The 20,892-nt window shown below is 32.2% G+C and overlaps 1 protein-coding gene across 2 annotated transcripts in view; it reads left to right on the plus strand.

Annotated features, from left to right (window-relative positions):
- The first annotated feature begins 465 nt into the window (after window positions 1–465).
- Window positions 466–20,892, plus strand: part of LOC113548011 (beta-1,4-glucuronyltransferase 1) — a 65,868-nt gene continuing 45,441 nt past the window's right edge. For both annotated transcript variants that reach the window (XM_026948643.1, XM_026948644.1), the window contains exon 1: window positions 466–826. The gene's annotated coding sequence lies outside the window, so the exon portion shown is untranslated. The remainder of the gene's footprint in view (window positions 827–20,892) is intronic.

The following is a 20,892-nucleotide window of genomic DNA, read 5'->3' on the forward strand; positions in this document are numbered from 1 at the left end:
ATTTCTAGATATCGACCCTATTCGGCTGCAGTGCCTATACCGCACGATGTGTGACCACTGTGGCCAGGTCCACATACATTGTATAATAATAAATAATGATACCTATATAATATCATACATACGCAGGTATATTATAATATACGACCGTACATTATTATAATATAATGTTTGAGCGGTGACTGTATATAAACACGCCAAAGGGTTGAACGTCGTGACGTCTGATCGGGGGTGAGGTGTTACTATTGCCGCTAGTACATATTATTACATATTATACATTCACGACCGGTGTATCGTCAAAGGGTGTTGCGGAGGCGGCTGCGGCGGCCGGTGAGGAGCAACTGCAGCGCAATCAGCGCAGCCCGAGGACGACGGCGGCGGAACCGTATTCAACACATGGCCGGCGTCCTCGTTCTCCGCCGCCGATGCCGCCGTCGCCGCCGCTGCCGAGTGCCCAAGTGCCGCAGACACTCGACGGTCGACAGTCGCCGACACACCGTCATAGAACGAGCGCGCGTCTCGTTAGCAGTTCTCACACACGACACGCCGCCGCCACCGTCGTTAGCCGTAGTGCGTCGCTATCGAAGACCCGACAACCATCATTGTCGTAGCGCCAATATAATAATAATAATAATAATAATAATTAATAATACAACTTCAAATTATAATAATATTTAAATAGTATTAATAGTATTTTCAGTTCTCGGAAGTGTTGTTTCGATCACGTAGATCGGCGTGAATTTTTTAATCGTTTAATATTTTTTTTTTCAATTTTTGTGATTTTTTTTTTATGTGCTAGAAACGAACGCAGCAATATAATACGTCGTCGGTAAGTTAAAACCTATAATAATTTTCCGAAAATATTTACTGCGATCCCGACATATTATAGGTTTATATTACTATTACTGTTATCATGTAGTTGCTGATTTAAATTCATCTTTAGATGTCCATCATCGCCGTACATAGGGACGTTGTTTTTAGTAGATTTTCGTAATTTATTATATTCATTTCGGATATTATGCTGTTGTATGTCTATTTTTATTTTGTTCGCAAATTACATTCCAACTCTTTTTACGTCTATAATATTATTTGTATCTATTTTTGTTTTCATTCCTATGCTCGCTTTAATTATGGGTACATCGTACATGTCTAAAACGTATTGTTTCGCAATTTTTGTTAGTGTAAAAATTTGAAATCAACTTTTGAACTGATTATATTTGAGCAGATGCAGTGGTGCAAATCACTCAGTTTCACTTGTGTGTTCCAATCTCTCGTTTTTGAATAATATATATATATATATATATAATATATTTTACGTGGTTGCCCTAAAAATATATATTTTGAGCATTGTTTCGGACGATCTACAATTTTGCTTTCATTGGTGAACCGTCATATTTGAATATAAGTTTCGGATTATATTATATCAACGTTTACAGTGCATTTTCATGTATACATTTATATATAAATTTTAAAATTTCGTATTCCGTGATTGACATACCTAATCAAAATGCACTTTAAAGTGAAAATTACACCTAAAACATGGGATTTCGTTTTTTTTATAATAATTTGCTGATGCCTACGGTATTTGTTGGTTAAGTTACCTGGTTTTGTACGCGTAATAAAAAATAATATTGGTTACTTACAATTTGATGTTTTCAACGATTTTTTTAATGTCAATTCTGCGACATCGGGCGTAAAGACTAAAGGGCAAAAGGCCATTTTCTCCCCTACAGCGGATCAACAAATCGCGTGACACCCGACCCTGGTGGCTATTCGGTTCGCACGCGAATTCGTCGACTTTAATTATATCGAGGCGCTGCGTTCGGAATATTAATTGCAACTGTGCGTCTTGATATAATATATAAGTTCTGTGGTAATCGTCCCAGTGATGGTGTGTATTTATAAAAATCCTGTAATCGTCTTAATGTGTTTATTTAGTATTGTGTGTATCTAGTTGTGTATTGCATACAATGCTGTCTGGTTACATACAACGCGATGTTTTGGGAATTTATAAAAGTATAGGTATACACGTGTCGGTAAATACCGCAGAAATTGACAACAGCGGCCGACTGCTAGATCGCTGGACGACACGCACTGCGGACTTATTGCGAGATGTCAGCTGTCGAGTTACTGTTTGCCGTGGCGCCAACATTACTTCTCCGTCAGCTTAGAACCTTGGATATCCTCTCTCCTATCAGCCCATATTGTCGAAGAAAATTACATTAACTCTTTTTTGAGAAATTTGAGTTTTTTTTCATTAAAAATGTACACATTTTTTTTTAACGAACAATAAAGTGCTTCGGTTGAGTTTCCATGCGCGTGCATTAGCGTTTTGCATACAATACCTAGCTATATTTTTACGATTTTACTGCATTTCCATAACGCGTCGCACACAGTATATGGTATATCTACATAAATGAACTCGGTGGATATTATTTACGAGCCTATTGACGTATGTAAATACAAAAATCGACCCCAGTATATATAATATATGTATAACAAACTAGCCACGCGCGGACAACAATCGATCGACTGTATAATACGCACAACCAACCTACCTATGTATTTTAATAATATTACAAACGCGCGTACAACAATCTGTTTGCCATCGGTGGTTGCTATGTATCGTGTAAATGTGTGTGTGTGTGTGTGTGTGTAGTATATTCTTATTTGACGTGTAGCAAGCTGTCACATAGAGGGTGAATTTCATAAGTATTGTCGCATATATACGTATATAAATTTAAGCCCTGTAAACTGTACACGAGTGTATTAGAAAATGATGTGCCTACCTGGTTATTATAATTGAAATGATACAACCTTAGCTATACAAGACCCACATATCTACGAGTGTAGTCTGAGGTAACGTCATTTTTGATGGTATGAAGGAAGGCTGACAACAAAATGACATATTTTTCAATCGATTAATTTTAAATCGAGAAAAAAATAATAAAAATAACGTCACTCAAGTGGGGATACTACCCAGCTATCAGTACAATCTATTGCGAAGAACGTAAAGTAAAATAATACGCAACATATATTATATTATAACTTATCGATCCTATTCATAGGACCCTGCTGCAATATAAGGCGACGAGCAAACAGGCAAAACGCACGTATATATAATACATTAATACATTATTATGCATTAATATTTATTTGGCGGCATGGTGCGTGCGAGAGAGCATTCCGAAACAAATTCATCGCACGAAACTGCAGTAATAATAATATCATATACTTGAGAAAGATGTCGTTCGCAACCCGGATTTCTATGTACATATATATACAATTCTACTGACTTTTCGATGCGGCAGCAAGAACAAATAAAGCGACAGACACACGTATACTGCGTAATACATATACTGTAGTACGTCAGTATACGTATATATATATATAATATGATATAATATCCCTTTCCGGCACGACCAGTCCTCCACTCCAGCGATCGGATCCAAAGACCGCTGGTACATGCGTTATTTTATGGTGCACCGTTCTAAAATAACTCTTCAGTCGTGCGTAATATATTGTGACCGTCTGCCAACATTCGGTATAATATTATTATTATACTGTGTAGATGTTTTGTCAAACGATTCGATCGGTGAATACCACGTGTACACTGTACACATCACTACACGAGCACTCGGCAACAACCCGTCTCGAGCAGCGAGTTCGCCCCGTCACCGCCAACGCCGTTGTCGTTAGTTATTCATATCATGGTGACATTGGTGACCAGACGTGCTTTTTTTTTTATTGAACTGTGTTTTTTTTTACGATTGTCCTCATGTCCTTGACAAGTATTGAGTATATGCAAATACAAAAACTGTACTCCGAACGAGGGGTGATTTTCTAATAAAGGAAACGCACAATTTTTAAATATACATTTAATAATTTATTAGTCTTTACTCTATAGTTTTTTATCTATTCACATAACATAATTTACCAATTTACCATTACAAATATCAAATATGATCGAAATAATCCCATGATTTTGTTTCTAACCCGTAAATATTATATGGGTATTGGGTATACGTTATATTACTTATACTGTGTGTTGTTTAGTGTGTGTATTATAGTGAAAATTAATAACGAAATTGCTGGCAATAGATTAAACGAACTACAATGTCGTTTAAAATATACCGCAATTAACATGAATATGCGAACGTCTCGGCATTTATTAAATGGTGTACAATAATTTATTCCGATACGGTAAAATGTTTGATCGCAGTTATAGTTTTAGTATTTCGCGCGGCCGCCAAGTGTTTTATTCGAGTCTTTTAATAATAAACTATACGTACGGTTTCGGCGTTTGAAGGATATTATCGTCTAATGGCTATTACTGAGAACGCATAATATATTAAATACATTGTATAAACTGCGATGGGTTTCGTTGAATTCTATTTTCTCTTTTCGAAAAGAACAGCAACAATAATTTGTATGGGTCGTCTTTTATCAAATACGAGTTGGCATCCATAGAGTCGGTTTATTTTTTTTTTTTGCACATGGTACACCGAGTATGAAAAGGTTAGATATTCGATATCCAACACTGGTGAAAACCATTTTACAAATAATTTTTCTGGCCGCTGTACCGAGGGTGGACATTTACAATTGTCCGCACCGAGTACGTTCATCCATGACTTCTCAGTTATCGTCTGCTGCTCTGCGCCGAACGGATAGGAAATTCGAAAATACCTTGTCCGGGTGCGCACGCGTAGAAAGTGTATATCACGTGGTCGACATATACCGGTATACACATATATATATATTGTTATATACATAACTTGGGTTGCCTTATAGTGTATATACAGTATACACTAGGTATTTCCGAAAACCGGTTGCCGTATCTCTTTCTAAATAATAATAATAATAATAATAATAATAATAATATCACATAAAATATGATGCACATAAACAAACGTTCTTCTATCCACCGTTTTCATTACAATACACATCATCCATACAATGCATGTATTATAAAACGAAAACATTTCCGTTACATAAGTATATGCGTATTATATTATTATTGGAGTAGACCGCGATGTGCGTATGTTTTCTCGAATCCTACGGGTCTTATTTATTCGGATTTTTGCGTTTCAGCCGTATCCCGCCGCGATTCGGTTGTGTTATTTAGACGACCATCATAATGATATATTAGTATCATCATCGTCATTCGGATATAATAATATATGAACCGGTAAAGCGTACGAAACGGCCTGATTATTATTATTCGTAGACGCGTTATTAAAATTATATCATATTATTAATTATGCGTGTTTATTATATGCCTGCGTTTTTGTTGTATTCTCCATCGCTCTCTTCCCGCTATATACTGTATTGCTGTCTCGTCCGGTCCAGACGTCCAGCTCATTGTTATTGTATTCCGTCCGATTCACGTAATGTATAATACGTGTTTTGTCACCACTGGGCATTCTAACACATACGCACTCGCACAATACCTGATACCAGACTACCGGCGCTATACGCAATATTGTGGTTGTTATAATATTATGTCGTGGAAGGACATTATTTTTCGTTTGAATGGTATTTTATTCGTCGTGCCAGTACATAATTTCATTTCTGTGCCCACTGCCCGGATGTGGCAACCAAATGAATATTATAAATAAGTAATTTTCCAAATAGAAAATCTATAAAAAAAACTGTCTAAAGTTTGTTGTTTTTGAATCATTAATGCAGATATGGTTATTGAATAATGAAATGATATTTCTATAAAATTATCATTTATTAATACTTATTATATATTTTTAGATTGTATGCATTTTTAAAAATTGATTTTATATTAATTTTATTACATATTATAAAAGACATTTTTTTAAATATTTTTTTATAAAGACGTCTATCAAAATAAGGATATTATTTCTGGTTACAGACGATTCAGTGTAATATTAATCATGTTATAATTTTATATTATGTAAATAGTTACCAATAATCCACTACTGCTAAATAAATAAATTAAACATTTACATAAAAATTGGAATATTGATCTTTTGTCCCTTCTTTACAAATCGTTATAGCTGCAGTAATATAATAATAATTGTATATATTATGTATTTCTATTGACCAAATTAAGTTAATTTAAATTAAAGTATATAAACTAACCTCGCAAAACGAACACCTGTCGGCCATGATGATATAGGTCGTGTGGAATACCTATACTTTATTTTCCTAAGCTGAATGTGGAGATATAAAATGTGCGTACTTAATCGTTTGACGAGAATACATTAATTACTTTGTTACATACTCGTGTGTAGTAAAGTTTACATCTTTATTTATTATCTGTTTTTTTTTTTTTTTTTATCAAAATTGAGCGCAGTTTTATAGTACCTGAAATGTATATGACTTGATAAAAATAATGTCATAATACAGCTATTGTCCACATAATCGATGTTCACATAAAAATATATACATATTATATACAATATCTTCCTTTTAATCTTTGTTACTTCAATTCAGGCTTTAAAACAAAAACATTGGCTGGTATAATGCAAATACGATTTGTAATAATATAGATATATTAGTTACACATGAATTAAATTTATTTTGACTTATCCAATAATAACCTATTAATTTATCATACACGCATGTACAAATGAAATAACTATTTCTTTGTAAATATACGTATACAGTATACTTACATTTAATTTACTTTACAAAATGTAGGTATGACTGATAACACTTTTGCAATTAAAATTAACGTCACAAAAGAGTTGCATCTCGCTCGTGTCTAAGAAATTATAACCCTTTTTGACACCTTGACCGTAGGTGTTTGTAATCAAATATATATATACACATTATGCTCCTATAATAAATAATATAAATTGATTACGGTGTATTTCTATGAAATGTAAGAAATAGTACCACATCCCTACCTATGAGCCGCAGGTAATGTTGCCAAGGCAGTGTATCATGTATTTAATCAATTTGCCCAGGCCTTTAAAATAACAATAAACAAGGTTTTTACATTTAAGCCGTCTAGACAGGTTTTTAGTTTTTACTTGCTAAACATGTATAATTATATATATTTATATATAATATGTATTATGTACTACGTAAATTATTTTATTATACATACATATATTATCTGTACGGTCTGATTAAATAATAAATTATAATTTTTTCCTGCCTTGGAACACTAGGAAATAATATTTTAAGTTGATTTGGCGTCTAATGTGTTAATTATAGGTACATACTACATTACAATACTAGGAATATCTTTCATTTTCTAGGAACTATTATATAGGTACGGCCCCATTCAGATATTATAGTATTCTATGTAACATAACTATTCAACTAACCTAAGTTATACCATCTCGTTATTTAATCTCAAGTATGACTTACCAGATTAAACAACAATCTAGATTGAAATATAATAATTTACATAGGTTATAATACAATAAAAAAATAAGACAATATTACAATTGAAGGAAATCGATTAATGTTTTTCTAGGAAAATGAAAATAAGTCCAGGAAAAAAATCTTATAAAAAAAATTAAATAATCAATTTATAATATTATATAAGTTGTGTGTGTATTCATTTGGGGTGCGTTACTGGGTGACTTCCTCACCCATGCGTTTCCTAACTTCTTACATCACATTTATTTTATATGGTATATGTATTGTAATTATTTTTATACAGATTGCAAATTATCATGTATTAAATTTAAAAAAATATAGCCATGTGTCGAAAACTTGTAAACAAAAAGTTAAAATCTACTGTTCACTTAAATATTTAAAATACTACTATATACTATTTCCTTCACTTACATGGAATGTTAACTTCGCGACTTTGTCTAAAAGTCATATAGAATTATAGAACAATTAATAATTTGGGTGAGCATTAAAACATAAGATTTTTAAACATGAATAGAAAAAAGTTATACAACTATTTGGAAATTAATTAAAATAATGTATGAGATAGTTGCAGATCACAAAATTAGATTTAAACAAACTAGGTGAGCATATCGATAAATAAGAAAAAACTATGAAAACCAATTTAAATGCTTTATATAATCGTTTTAGTGAGAAGAAAATTGAGCTAATAAATATACTTAGTATTTTTATAATGATTATGTATAGCTAAAAATATTAAGTGACAAAAACACATAATATTTTTATAAATGGAAGATATTTTTCTTTTCAAGAATTTTCTTCCGTTACTTAATTTCCGGATACTTCTTTTCATTTTTCCTCAATTCTTTGTTTTCCACCATCATTTTTCTACATGATTTGTATCCATTGTTATCCTTATCATGATCACACTCTGTGCGTTAGTTGTGCTCTTAATACTATTATCGTTCAAAGTGGTAACTATTATTATAATATCTACTAATATAATATAATACATTTTAGACTTATGTATATGGCCTACTTTTTACGTTAGAAGATTCATTCAACTAATATATTATTGTTTTGAAAAATTCGATCTTTTATCAAATTTTTAGAAACGCGGATTACAAATCTACCACATATAACATCGTGTTGGATTTCAAATAGGATTTATAACGACGTATTAGGCGTATAAGTATAATACGTTTAAAATGTGAGACGATCTCACAAATCGAATGCGATACGTTTTTATTGTCTAAATCTATATTCTATACCGGAGAATTGATCGCACTATTTTGAATATAAATTATCGAATTTGTTTTTTCACTTTGGATTTATATTTTATACATTTAATATAACGTTATATTGATTGTTTTATTTTCTAAAACTATGGAATGTAAAAACATAGTAAAATATGCGATAATGATACTTACAATTCAAATTTGAAGAACAGTAATTATTAGATTATCAAAACAATTATTATTCTATAACTTTTTAATGGTTGTTACGATTAACAAATTTTTACATTGAAATTAAAACAATATTATGCTAATAGAACAGATACGTCTTTATAGCAGTCATACAGTAACCACTATAACCTGAATTATTATACCTCTATGGTACCGGTGCGGTGGTATATTATAATATATTCCACTACACTTAAAATGCCACTATTATAGGCGTACCGGTTTTAAATAATATTATAAATATACTACGGCTATCATCTTGCTTTATTCCCATGTCCAACTATATTGCCATAGAATATTATAGCCACTTGACTACGCACTGACATATTATATGGAACATTTTGTACATATTTATTTGCAAATACATTTGATATTATATCGCATTATTAAAATGTTGATGTAGACATATATATATATATATGGTATCTATACATATTATACACGTTCACTGTATAAAAGTCAATTTATATACACACAAAACACTGCCATTTTAATGTAAGCCCGCCGAAAGGCTACTGTGTCAAAGCTCAAGGGCTCGACAGTTTTCATGATTTATATAATAAACATAACATCGAATATAACAGGTAAAAACCTAATTAATAAATGGGATATAAAACGGATGTACCTATACATATACTTACATCGATATTGGTCGATTTCAAAAAACGGTAAACGACATTTAAATATACCTAATTTTTTAATTTATGAATATCCTATAAATGTTGACATTATAATATTATAATGTATAACGTAAATTTGACAAAGAATTTATTTTCAAATTTTTATACTCGTATTAAATTTTCGTGGAGTAATTGAGGTGCTTTTTTAATCTGTTATAAATACACTGATAATCAATACGCATAGAATACGTGTAGTCCAATTGACCATGTGTATACTATTTACAGTATACATAGTGCATTATAGATTATCACATATACTCTGTTATAGGTTACCAAAACATATCAGTGTTTAAAAGAAATACTTAATACTCAACACACGTACATACGATAGGAACTTAAGTGTATATTATCTTTTTCTTACAATGTCGGCCCACGGACCACTGTCTGTTATCAATCTATTCCTTGACGGGACGAATCATATAATATGATCATATATATTGCCTACGCAATACGCCGATCACATAAGACTTAACCAAACAATATTATATTTTGTATAATCAATTCTCTTCGACATAGCAATGCAAATAGGATTTTCGTTGTAAGCTAATGCCGTACGGAACTTGTATTTTTTATATGTCCAGTAATGATAATCGTTTTAAATGTGTCACGAAAATCGAAAAGCGGAAGACGCTGGCGGCATCGCGGCGAGCACTAAGTCGTATTGCAATTTATAATGCAACGCGTGCAGTGCGGTTGTCGACACTAGACGGATTTCCGTCAGATTATCCGATACAGCTGAGAATCCTCTAGACGGTATTATATTTTATAAAATATTATTTCTCGTATTTACACACTTATAATGTAAAAGATCTGTTCAAAATTTTTGTATTATCTATGATATAATACTTGAAATACTTCTCAAAAACGTTTCAACGAAGAACTTTCAAATACGTAAATTATATAGTATTGATATTAGATGGTTAAATATACAAATACTTAGAATTACAACATTCAAAGTACACTTATGTATACTATTATTGCATATTATATACCTTACTAGAAATTATATGAGTAATGGGCCGAAAATATAAATACATGATATAGGTTATAGGTTAGGTCGTACATACGTGTAATAGGTATTATTACTCCTGACGAATTTTTGATTTTTCTTGTTGGAAATATATCGTTTGATTTAACTCTGAGATTATCGAATTCACAATTTGGCCTAATTTTCTAAATTTCTGGATTCCTATATACAACTATATAAATTTCATTATAGATTGTGTATGTTATATATATGTGGTCGTTGTAATCCGATATATAACATTATAAATTACTTAATATTGTTAGCATCAAACAAGATAACTATATACTATTTGAAAACTGATCTGGTGGGAACTGTGGATCAGTGCAGTTTAAACACAAAAGTAAAATAAATGTTATGTTATAAACAAACGTGGATGAACTTACATAAATTAGGTATATAATATGAATTGTCGAATTAATTTCGATTGAACTATAATATGTCGAACATCAACGCACTATTTTCACCCGATTGAACACTGTCGATAGAGTATATTCTACTATAGACTACCTCACATTCTGGATTTAAATATTTTTCTACATTTCAATTATAGCAGACATAATATACACATTTATTTTAATGCGTAATAACTACCTACTTAGCGATCTACTCATGGCATGTCTTTTTATATTATGATTAACCTAAAATTACATAGTTATTACCCGAGTTTTTTCTTTAAATATATGCTATTAAAACGTCACAACCGACGTTTCTGATATAGATAGATGCGACGCCAAGCCACAAATCCCCCGAGGGGACGCATCTCATTATTATTTCGTTGAAAAGTATCAAAACGAATTCGCACATATAATACACTCATATATTAAATGATCCACGCAAAAAAATACAGTTACGCTCATATATGTGTGGATATTGTGTATACAATACATCAAGATATATTTCAAAAGTATTATTTGACTTGATTTAAATGGGTTTTTTTTGTATTGCTTATTTATTATACATAATATTGAAATGTCTATAATTTATTCAAAATGTACAATAAATTTAATTTGTTTTATCGTATATTATAGAAAATATCACACGAATGCGTGATTTACATTCTTATTTGATTCGTGCATAACAATTAAGTATACGGTGACGCATTAAAACTTGAATTTCGTGATCAAAAAATTCGAAAATACATTAAATGTTGTTATTCTTGCCTTTCAAATTTGAAGAAAAAATTAAAACCAAAATATTCGTTTTATTGATATTAAGTATGTACGTTTATTATACAAAGTGTAACTTATCGTACATATTTTTTGAATTTTTTTTTTTTAAAGAAATTGCCATCATTGTCATGAACAGAAGAATCGACTATGAAACTTCAAGACTATATAAACCTATAATATGCAAAGCGTCACATTACATTAACCTAACCCAGAATTTCGACGTGTTCGTGAATCTGACGACAGTAGATAATATAATATAATAATATATATATATATATATATATACATTATACAAATTATTATGCATGACGTTTATTGTATTATGAATAAAAATGTTATAATTGAATTTAAACGATTTTTGCTTAGGAATTAATTTGTTCTTGTATTCAAGTTAAAATTAATACACTTTAAAAAAATTTGGTACGCTATTGTTGTGTAATTAGTTTTACCTTGAGGTTTGTCGAGTGTTAATAAACTAATTGCTATAATTTACAATGTGCACATTTTTATGTATAAGGATATCATCCTTATCAATAGAGCATTTTTCTATAGAGCAGGTTCATTAAAACGGTACGATAAACACGTTAAGTTTGATTTTCAAAATTAGTAAGCATTATTTGAACGTCGAAACATACGTAAAGTACAAAAATATATTATAATAATTATTGGGTACTTCATTATATAGTTTGATGTAATCACGATCTTATTTATTCTAAACATTTCTGCAGAGAATACCTACAGCACGACGATGTTCAATGCCGTTTGCAATGAGAATTATTTTATTCTGTATGAATAAGATGCTATGTACAACGTGGGTTATTGATGTATGTATTAAGTAGCGGCTATCGTAGATATTTGCACCGTATTGACCTGATGATCACGACACTTTTATCTGTTGAATAGGCAAAATCCCGATATCGCGAATCCAATTGTAGTGCAAAATCGTCCAAACTTGATTGTACCAATATATTATATATTTAAACATTAGGTATACTTACTATAATAATGGGTACCTACTCTCGCACGCGGAAGTCGAAATTCGAATGTCGTAAAATCGTGTTGTACGTCACGAATCGCATAGTCTCGGCGTACAATACTGAAAATTTCAATTGCGGTAATATTATATTTTTATATACATAACGTCGACTACATCCACAGCGGGAAGCCTTCAAGCGATAATCCTCGCGCACCTAGACCCGTCATTATCGCAATCGTATAATGTACATCACGCAGCAATTTATACACGTGGATTGTATGCAATTTGTGCACGACGTGGATATCCGGTCGTCCGGGGGAATTGTAAGACCATTAGATCGCACTGCTTGTGTTTTTAGGTTATTATTGTTGTACGGCCGTGACGATTTTTTTCTGTTCTTCGAAAATCGAATAATAAACCTCAAAAACTATCATCTACAGCAGTAGCGCGCACGTAGGGTACAATATGAACGCACATGGTACTTCTTTAGAAGACGCAATAGTCTCACACGTGTTGTTTTCGTCTTAATAATTCACAAAATCACAACATATCCAAATTGACGTTCAGAATTGTAGTTTGCTTAAATATATTAGAGTGAATTGACTTATTATCAATCTTAAAATAATGGATAATATAATATGAGTATGACAAATATTAATTTAAACAAAATATACTTATAACTAATTCAAAAATTAAAATAATAAAACTTTAACAAGAGAACACAAATAATATTTATATCTTTAAAACAGATTCAAAAATAATTAATTTGATGATACGATCGATTCATTCTAATTTTAAGCTAACAATACAAAATTGGAAACTTGTAAGATGGAGATAGCACACACGAGTGTGAATAGAACTATAAAAGTGTAAGTACTTCAATTATTGTGAATTGAACCAATCGATCGATATTTGGATATAATAAAATATATCAGTATTCTTCAACTCCATCGATTGACTTTAAAAATAGGTATTTCTGAAAATTGATTTTTGTTTTTATTATTTTATTAGTATGATATCATTTTGAGTTTATCATATTTGGTGACTTTAAGTAAAACTCAAAGTATGCTTTAATTAAGATTTTTTGATTTCCATAGGGTCTTATAAATTGTTGTATACGATGTATAATACACACAACAATATAATACAAAATATTTTTCGATAAAGAAATTTACACCGTTTTTCGGTTTTGTTAATTATAAATAATAATTTATAATATTATTTATTATATTAGATTACTCGGAGATAAAATTATGTTTGGACAAATATGTATCCAAAATTAATATTTGTTCTGTTTTTCGCGTTCTACATGCGTGTGCTTATTTATTAGGTACATCTAGATAACGCATTTTTTTTTTTTTAATTAACGTTAATGGCATTTTCAGAATATAATTGATTTTACTGTATTACACAGACTTTTACTTGATATAAAGTGTAAATCAGATAAATTATACATTTTTAATTTATCACGTTATATTTTTCACAACGAAAATTATGTATACCATTCTAGTAGATAGTCTAAATACTATTCAGTCTACACGATCGATGAATATCAATCACTGATAATACTCAGATAGAAAAGGTAGTTGGATTATCAAATTATTTCAAATCAAATATATACACGGTGTAATCAATGTAATGTATATGTGCTATATATACTCTGTACGTAAAATGGTCACTCGGTTTTTCTTTCTCCCCGAACTAATAACTCTCCCCGTCAAGACTCGCGTGAGTTTAGTATTTATTATAGGCTCTAATTTATTTTCATGAATATTATACATTTTCTACTTCTATTTTGCGCGCGGGCGACTAGACCGCAATATATACGACACGTAGCTAAATTGTAAAATATATATATATATTAATATATGTATTTAAAACACAACGATAGCAACTTATAGTTTGCACGCACGCACATAAAAGCACGCGCATTTTCAACCGCGTTTTGGTCGTCGCGAGTTATTATAAACACAATCATCCCCTGTAATAATGCTTTTTATAGTGGCGATGGCGGTCGACACCACGGCACCGTGCGCATCGAGTGACGGTTTCGCGTGAGCTGTCCGCCGAACGAACGCAGCCGGTTGTTCTCCACACGCGGAACGGAAAATTTACGAACCCTGTCTTGAGCTGCGTGTAATTACAATACATAACCGTAAACAGCGTATATTATACCGGGGGATGTATCTGTACTTGCTCCGATTTTACATTTTTTTTTTCCAAATGTTCCCATGCCAACGTGCCGATCGAGTCAATATAGTATAATATACGTGATACGAAATCGTTATCGCGGCTTAAATCATAATAATATATTATATTATAAGAATTTTCATAGTCTTGACATCATATAACGCATTACAATATAATGTGTTGTTTGTTCTCTTGAAAATTATATTTATAAATTTATAATTATATTAAAATTTCCATAAAATATATTAAAAAATTATTCATTAAAACATATATTTGAAAACCGGTTCAAGTGAATAGAACAAAATATGTAAGCTCTAATACCTCTAACATATATACATTTATTTATTTACAGCGCACTTTTATTGCTTAATGTCAAATAAAAACAGTGTGATTACGCTATCGCAACAAAGATTGTATAAATATGTGTAAGAGTATTCTATACATTATTTATGGTCTTTACAATTTATCGTCCACGTGAATACAGGAATGTGTGAAAAAAATACTTTCCGGAAAAACACCGCAATGGATCTCGGGTTTCATTTATTTGTCACAACGAAAGATACTTTTATTGGAAACTGTGTGTACCTACCTACCCGCCGGAATAGTACCAGAAAATAATTTGAGAATATTTGGTATTTTTGGTAAAAATATCTCATGTCCAACCGCTGCGTCCCGTTAAAATGTCAGCTTCAATAATATTTTTAGTTAGGTATAGGTGACGTGAAGTCACTTGTGCTGTTGGCGTGTTATATTTCTTGGTAATAATATTGGAATTTTGTGCTCCGCTGGTCAAGCTTTTAAAGATATTTGATCACAACACGATATACATCTGCGAAGATATTTTTCAATTGAAAACTATATAGGAAGAAAAATGTACACACTTTTCGTTATCAACACTTTCCTCCGCGGAATAATATAATAGTATTGTGATTTGTGATGCGTATTACTATTGCTCAGTGTGCGTCGATTTATCCATGTGTTAATAATATTATTAACTCGGACAATATTTACTCGTTTGGATCCCATACACTCATTGAAATAATACTTTTCTTCGAACAAAATTATACGAAGCGATGACAAACACGTGTTAGTAAAAAGAAAATACATAACGCATACATTATAGGATACACATTTTGTGTGATTTAGTTGTATATCATACATCAATATATATTATATATATATACTTATAACACAAGGAGAAAAAAGATAAAATGAGACGTGGTAATATTTGAGGGATAGGAAATTATAAGCCTGTAAAATCGGGACAGAAAAAAAATCGCGAAAATCCTTAACAAAGGCGGTTAGAGAGTATATTCCTATAATGTCGTGTCACATAAAAACAATACTGTTGTTTTATATATTTTGTAAAATACACAATATTTTAAAGCACATAAACATATATCACGGGGTGTGTGTTGCGAAGATTTGACGTGTTGTTTAAACGCAATTTTAAAGCGAAATAGTAAAAATCTCCGTGACATACACGACATGTTTACATAATTTTATTATATATTATAACATAAAAGGCGTAAATCACTATTTAAAAATCGTACGTTATCGTCAAGTATACTTACGGGTTACGACGCATAATTTATATAATATGTATTTACGAAATGTATATAACACGCAATCTGCTGAAACCGATAAATCCTCCGAATTGGGTTTAAAATCACACACACGCTGTGGTCATGTAGTGCAGAATACAATATTTCGGAGAAAAAAATTCGAAAAAATGTAATAATGTATGATAAGTCGACCACGTGCTGTAGTTTGACCGACTTGTGTGTGGTGCCCCACACACATATGGTGTTCGCATTTTTATTTTTCCTTATCGGTCTACGTCCGGCGAGGCGACAGACTCCCTTATAGTATAGTATTATTAATAACATCTTCTTGACCGGTTTAATTTGTAATATTCGCAACGATTTATTTTACAATATTAATAGTACTTAAATAATATGTGTTCTCTGACTGTCTATCGGTAATTATATACGCGTGGGCACATTTATGCCGATCGATGCAATATAACCAGAGTTGTATACATAAAATATGAGTAATTATAGGCATTTAAGCTAGAAAGAGCTGAGTTCAAATAAGGTTATGGGGACGGAGTCACCTTCACACATTTATAGCAATATTAAATATTGCAAATTAAATTTAATAGGTATTTTTAAAATTTAAGAGCAAAAATAAAACGTATTGCAGTGTATACGTAATAAAATGTAGTATGTATTTAGCTCGCATTTTACTTAAAATAACAAACGAGCTTTAAACAATTCTGGGCGGACTTCATCCCTTCAAGTCCTCCTAAAAATACACCTAACACGTTATACAGCGATGATGACGTGGTAGTATAGTTAAATTTTTTTTCATTTTATTCATAAATGGCGCAGCCCCGAAGTGTGTTGTGCACGAGGCGAAAACTGTGCTAAACAATGATAATAATTATTATTTTACAAAAACACCATGACGTCTACAACGCGCGTTCGTGAATTTTTTCGAAAACGGACATCTAGCACGCGACGTACACATTGGTTTATTATTTTTAATTAATTTTTTCATTTTCACCGTTACCAAATGTAATATAATTATTAATTTTTCACTGCAGAAATCTCAGCACTTAAGGTAATTGTTGGCCAAACAAAGAGAATTCAGGCGCACATTCAAGGGTAGCCAACGAATGCGATTCGCCTAAAAATCTGAAAAAAAATCGTTTAGTATTATATAATATGACCTAATACGGATGACTATACTGACCGCATTATAATATTAAAGGACGATATTATATGGATTGAGTATCTTATTTGCGAGCCAAAGTCAATGAATTATTTATCGATTTTGGCTGTACTTGTGAAAATCGCGCACAAGTGCACTTCCACTGCATATTGTAGACCACAATCATTGTAGAATTGCATTCCGTTCGAATTGACGAGTGGTTGTCGTTGTCGTCGTAACCGCTACAAGGGTTGTGCGCGTGCCCGAACCCATCGAGACGGTTCGAGCTTTCTCTATTTACGCGCACGCGAAAATTATTTACTGTTGCTTTTTTTTGTGCTATTAATATTATTATTCGTTCTCTCTTACACTCTCTCTCTCTCTCTCTCTCTTTCCGCCGCGCTGTCCGTCCAACAATCTTCGCCGAACACGTAACTGTGTTATTTTGTATATACTGCACGCAAACCGCGCGGTTGTCCGCCGCCAACCTCGCACACCGCACTCCTCACGTAGTCGTCGACGTTCACTTAACCCAGATTTAATTCGATTATACCACACACACACACACACACACACACACTCATTATACCTCCGTATATACCCATACGCGTGTCCGTGCATTATACATATATGCATGTATTATTGGTGTGCACCTCCAGCAATAATGTAACGCTCTGTTCCAGTTCCTCGCGGACACGGTCAAGGTTTTTAGGGTCTCCCCGCTGCAGCACATGACGTGCGTGCTGCAGAAATATTACGGCCAAGCTATACAGAGTGATCCATCTAAGTGTTATAGCTAATTATTTTGAAAAGTTTTTAAAGTTTTTTTTGTAAATATTGTTTTTACATACACATCATGTGATTACAAATACCATTGCAAAACAATATTTTTTGCCGTTATTAATTTTTAAGTTTTTCGCATTTTCTTAACGACAGTACACATTTATATAGGTTTAAGTACACGAGTGTCATAATAATATGATCGCGATTATTGTTTGTTATTACATATTTGACATTATTTCCAAAGGATCGTTATCGTTGCGGCTACGGCGTTCACTAGGTAGGTACATCAAAGGCATGCGCACGAAAAACATAATATACGTATTTTGAGAGAATATACTGTAATAACGTTATTATTATTACTATGTATCATTCGATTATTGTGCTCCCCTTACCTTGCCCTCGAGGCCCAAGCCTTGCCCGTTGTTTATACGCGCGCCAATTATTTGGACGATGTTTGGCACTCGTTGTTCGTTGTTGCAGAGCTTTCACGGCACCTACCGTTGCGCGTTGCTGGTTCGCTCCACTACATTAACTACGTATATATAGCTACTATATAGTCCTACACGATAATATATATATATATATTAAATCTAGTACTAAAACAATATTATAGCTCTCAAATCGCGTTCTTGTGATTACCGGACAGGTGACAGCTGGTTTTAATTGAACTATATACGTATACCGTTTTAGTCACGACCCGGTTTTAAGAAGTCGGAAACGTGAAAAGGTCGAGTCCACCACGCGATCAGCAGTCTCAGTGAAGACCGGCGTTATTTAGGCTTATCCCGCAGAAAATATGGCGCACGTTGTTATGCCGTCATTTTGTAAATTTGCAATATAATGTATTATCTATTATTATTATTACTAATACTATTAATCGTGTTTTATTTTTTTTTCATATTCGCTGCCAGGAAAAACGGTTAGCGTTCGTCCCACTTAATGATTCTTAGTATACACTGCACCAGTTTGGCGGATACGAACGATTCGATATTTTGCCCCATTTTATATACCTGTACGCGGTGGCAGTTTCACTGGAACGTGACTTTTTCTCCCTGAGGTGCTTCTTATAATATAGCAATAATTACAACGCACGCGAGAAGTGTTTGCATATTTTTTTTTTTCACAAAATATTCTCGACATCTTCCGAAATTTTTTTAATTGCGTCTGTAGCTCTTTTATACACGACTTTCGCCCGAGCGGTAATACGCTTCGGTGTATACGTATAACTACCTAGTTTAAAAAAAAAAAAAAACTGTACACGCTCACTCGTAATTCTTCATAATAATATGTCGATAACGGATTATAAAATTTCGAAAACGTACACCGTCAACTGTGGACACTGTTATTTATAATATATTTGATGTTTTATGTTATTGCGTGAAAGCCAACGACTGTTGCGTGTGTTTATTTTTATTAGATTAAGTATTTAAGTGATAATCATTTCCATTTGAGGTGTTGAGGAGGACTTTTGAGAGTTCAGTGATAGGAAGCTAATACGTCTTTTTCGATAGAAGCATTTGTGTAGACTTGGAAGTTGAAGTGATTTAAGATTTTTTTATTTTAATAACGTATAATATTATGATTATTTAATTATATCGTACAGAGTTGTATTCAATAAATCGAATATTATTCTGATAAAAAATAAAATAAATTATCACCTTATTATTGCACATAAATTATTAATTTAAATTTATAATTGATAAGGCTAGAACGTGCGCATTGCGACAAAACATTTTTCACTGTGTTCTGTGCGAATGTATAAAGATACTAATTACTATTTTATTACGAAATCTGTGAAAATAGGGCGTATACCGAGATAATAAAATTCCCCATTGTATCTACGTGCGATTTACGGCCCATATCTCCATATAGCCATGTCACAATTATTCAAATATTATCTTTCCGCGCTGATGTTTATACACTCCGTGTACATTATACATATGTCGACGTACGCAGATATTATTTCAACGCGATCCAATATAATATTATAGTGCATATATTATTATATCGATATTATTAATATAGGTATACACTATAAACTATAAAGTGCAATTATTTTAGTCGTTTAACTGCAATATATAGATACAATAGCAACACAATGCATGTAAATTATAGATAATACAATGTAAATTAGGTGGAGTGGAAAATGGGAATATTTTTTCTGTTTTTTTTTCTCTACAAAACCTGCGAATACATTTTTTTTTTAAATAAGGAATGACCGTAGCGCGAGTAACTGGGGAAAGTGATTTTTTTATAATGTTCACGTTCGATTATTGGTTAAGAAAGATCTGAACAACGTGCCTGCAGGATACTAGCTGGGCGCAGGATTAACGGCTCTAATTTTAAATTAACTCTGTGTTACCCTATACGACGGAACCAGTTCGAGTTGGTGTATAATATGTGCAGAACAACTGCGACGATGACGATGAAGACTGATGTCGGGTCTTATCTGGGTCGACAAGCGGCGAATGTGATGAATGAAATAACAACAATAACCGTCCGTATGTGACTACAGAGGTTACACCGTAAATCGGCTACAGATTGAACGAAG

This window comes from Rhopalosiphum maidis, chromosome 4 (assembly GCF_003676215.2).
Source record: "Rhopalosiphum maidis isolate BTI-1 chromosome 4, ASM367621v3, whole genome shotgun sequence".
Lineage (NCBI taxonomy): Eukaryota > Metazoa > Arthropoda > Insecta > Hemiptera > Aphididae > Rhopalosiphum > Rhopalosiphum maidis.